Consider the following 4,402-nt stretch of genomic DNA (forward strand, 5'->3'; position numbering starts at 1 on the left):
TGAAGTCATCTAGTCCCCTACATTCCAGCTGCTGTTTAGAACATCTCCACTTCGATGTCCTCATAGCACTTCAGACTCAGCATATCTAAAACTGAACTCTTTTCTCCAAAATCTGCCCATTCTCCCAACTTCCCTATATCTGCTGATGAAACAACCATCCTCCTACTCAGAGAAGCTAGAAACCTTGCGTCTATGGCTGTTCCTTCTTTCTCACATCCCACATCTAATCAATTGCCAAAAACCTGTTAATTGTACCACCTTAATCTCTTCTCTCAAATTTATGCTCTCCTCTCTGCTCACTGTGCTACCACCTGAGCTCAGATCTTCACCACCTCTCATCTGGGCTACTGCAATCATATCCTATTTGGTCTTCTTGCTTCCACTCTCTCACCTCTCATTGAATCATGATAGGCTCATAGGAAGAGAGATATTATAGAGCCATAGGATCATGGATCTAAAGAAGGGACTTCAGAAGTCATCTAGTCCAACCTCCTTCTTTTTACATAGGAGGAAATCTAGGCCTGAAAAAGTTAAGTGACTTACCCAAGGTCTCACAGGCAGTAGGAATTACAGTCAGGATAGAACCTAGTCCTCTGCCTCCAGAGTCAGTAGTCTTTTCAATGTACCATACTGCCTCCATGTAGAAAGATAGATAGATAGATAGATAGATAGATAGATAGATAGATAGATAGATAGATAGAGATAGATAGATATCAGAAGATATATCAAATATTAGGATATGTCAGAAATTAGGAGAGAGGTATACTAGAAATTCTTACCCTGGATCTATGAATTTTTCTTAAAAATATTATTTAATAGGTATATTTCAATGTAATTAATTTTCTTTGTAGTTCCATTTATTTTACTTTCTGCATTTAAAAGCATTATTCTGAGAAGGGGCCTTTAGGCTCCTCCAAACTTCCAATAGGGTCCATGACACAAATAAGATTAAGACCCCTTACTAGGTTAAGGGAAGCAGAAAACAATATGCACAGTCACTACAACCACGTAAATAGAAAGAATATAATTATACACCAAAAAATCAAAAGATACATAACAAACTTGTAAAGGTCAAACAGGACTCAAATGAAGAGATGTGAGAAGACACTTCCAACCTTCTTCTTTGTGCAAGTGGGAGATCCACAGGTGTTACACTTTGCACATTTTCAGCCTTTTTCAATGTATCCATCAGCTCTACTGCTTTTTTCCTCTAAAAATACTATTTGTTATAGAGGATGGGGCGAGGGGAAGAGGAAAGGATACATGGGATGGTGATATAAGAAACAGAAAATATCAACATTTTTTTTAAAAAACCCACTGCTATGCGTATAGCTACCAAAACAGTCTTCCAAAGGCACACATCATTATATGCCATTTCCCTGCTCAAAAACTTTTACTGCATCTGTATTTATTGTTCATAACATGAAATGTAGATTTCTTAGCCTAGCATTCAAGGCCATGCACAATTTGGTTCCTACATACCTTTCCAGCCTTATTGCATTTTATTTTCTTTCAGCTGTATTTTACATTCTAGGCAAATTAGAAACTGGAGGCCTCGCTGTCCCCCAATATTTTCCTGCTTTCTCTTGAATATTTGGATGTATCATTTCTTCTCCTGGAAATGTATCTTCCCCCTCCCATGTCTGCCCATTGAAATCATTCTCTGCTTTCAAAGTCTAGCTCAGCCACTTTATCCTCCATGAAGCCTTCCCTGGTGTCACTGGTTGAAAGGAATCTTTTCCTCAAATTTTCTTGTAGAACTTTGCCTTCATCACATTCTACCTTATACAATTCTTATGTGACATGAGATCACAAAGTTTAGTATTGGAAAGGACCTTGGAGGTCATTTAGTGCAATTTCTTCTGATAGGAAGAGACAGAAAGTATTGTCTATGACTCCCACTCACTGTGCTCTAAGTTGCTGGGGGGCAAGGTCTGTATGGTTTTCTTTTTTATTTTCCCATCACAGCACATTAACCTAATGGAGATAATAAATACTTGTCAGATGGAACTGAATAAAAATGCTTGAAAAGTTAAAAATAAGGCAGAGCCTGGTGACACACACCAGTAATCCCTGCAGCTGTGGTGACTCTGGCCGGTGGATGGCTTGAACTCAGAGTTCTGAGTAGCAGTAGGGCTAAGACTTTTGTTTTTGTTATACTGAACTTGACAAAGACCAAAAAACCATAAACTTTCCAGCTACAAAAGGGAATAGAAAAAAAGGATTGTAGATGAAATTGTGATTATTATATACAACTTATATTTTTAAAAGTATATAATAAACAACTTGTCAATTTCTAAGATGTCCTACTTATCTGTCTCCCTCTGAACTCCTTTTTGCTCTCTTCTGCCCATTAAGGCATCTTTTAGGGTGAGATATTGATCTAAACCTAATTTCTACCAGACTGGAGGAGTCCCCTAGATGCTGTGGACCTCCAGGCTGCCTAAGCAGGGGCAGCAAGCTAACACAGGTCATAAAAGAAGAACAAGTCAAAACTTAAGTGATGATAATAGGGGGATATGGCCAATGAGTGACTGCTGCACTTCCAACCTGGGCAAGCTAGGGAGACTCAGTTTCTGAAACAACAACAAAAAAGGTTCTAAAGAATTATATGGCACAAAAATGAACTACAGAGAACTGCACTTTTAGATTACTAAAACATGTAACTTGAATCTCTGACAATAACTCCCCATTCACCCCTGTATTTCCTTTTTCAGATAGCCTTTATATGATACAGTCATTGGGGGTTTAGGAGGGAACTACCTGCTGATTTGAACCATGCAGTTACATGTATTTTAGAATAAACCACTTTGCTTTAACCAAGCATAAAATACTTAGCATTCAACAGATAATACAGCTTTTCCCTTTACCCAAATAATCATTTGCATGACAAAAGTTTTTTTCCCCCCAAAATGCATTACATCAATTGTCTCCTACAGCTTTGTTCAGAACTCACATCACTGTGGATGGAATTTATGGAAAATTGCTAAGCTCTATCAAATCAGTGGAGTTGAACCTTTTGCTTTGAGCTAGCCCAATTTCTCAACAAAAAGCAGCATAACTGGCAAGTGGCAAGTAGTCAGTTTTTTAATGAAGTCTTTAGAACCTTTGGAGCTCCACAGACTGGCCGCAGACAGCAGCTGGGAAGTGAGGGTATCATGGCTTGCCAGCACCTGCTGCCCACTGCTACCACCACCACCAAACACTTACTATTTTTCCCCAGTCAGTGATTAAGGCCACATGAAAGCTCATCACTGGCATTTAAGCCTAAATGGGCTCAAGTATTGGAAGTAAAAGTTTTTCTATTTCAAAGAGAAATTTTACTTGTAAATGAAACCTGGGTAGTAGCGTGATGTTCCCCAAATCCAAAGACTTCGTCCACTGAGATAAGTACTGACTAGTCAGCAAAAAGGCTGGGAAAATGAGAAACAGTCTGGTAGAAATTAGGGTTGGATCAATAGCTCACCCAAAAAGATGCCTCAATGGGCAGAAGAGAGCAAAAAGAAGTTCAGAGGGAGACAGACAAGTAGGACATCTTAGAAACTAACAAGTTGTTTATTATATACTTTTAAAAATAAAAGTTGTACATAATAATCACAACTTCATTTACAATCCTCTTTTTCTATTCCCTTTTGTAGCTGGAAAGTTTACGGTTTTTTGGTCTTTGACAAGTTCAGAATAACAAAAAATAGAGTAAATTGTAACCCAGAATTCCAAGTTCTAGGTCCAAAAGCACTGGGTTCAGATTTGTGGGCATCCCTCTCCCACCCAAATCATATAACTTTGACTCATAATTGGTCCCCAGAGCTTCTCTGGGAAATTTCAGATTAGTTCAGGATATGTGTGTTACACCATAGTGTAGATGAAATGGTTCCTAGCTTCTGTGCAAATGTGAAATTTTACAACATATATCAGAAATAGGGCAGCCTTTACTTCACCTCTCAGAGCATGCAGAAAACATACAAATGACTCACAGTGGGCAATAAATGATCCCTCTCTGCTGAGTTCCGTCTCCCCTCTCCCAAGATTACAGTCCCCTAGACTTGTAACACAACCCTATGGTTTGGACTCCCTTCAGATGGAAAGCAAATTTGGGAGGGGGAGGGGAAGAAGCAACACTTTGACATTCTGGCAAGTCTCACCTTCACCTCAGGGATGCATGCATTCAAGCCTTTGGGTATTACCCTAAAGGTTTGCACTGCCCAGAAGGAAATGAACTTGGTTTTTTACTAGAGAGGCAACCTATTGGGCCAGCACTATCTAAAATAAGTCATAGCAATAGTATACAGCAACATTAAAGTCTTTCATTCCTCCATATTATGGCTAAATCTCTTGCTGCCCTTTCATTTCCAGGACCACATACATGATCTTCTTCTCAAAAGGCTAGTACTTTCAAGGAACC

Source organism: Phascolarctos cinereus, unplaced genomic scaffold (assembly GCF_003287225.1).
Source record: "Phascolarctos cinereus isolate Bilbo 61053 unplaced genomic scaffold, phaCin_HiC Scaffold_3;HRSCAF=262, whole genome shotgun sequence".
NCBI lineage: Eukaryota > Metazoa > Chordata > Mammalia > Diprotodontia > Phascolarctidae > Phascolarctos > Phascolarctos cinereus.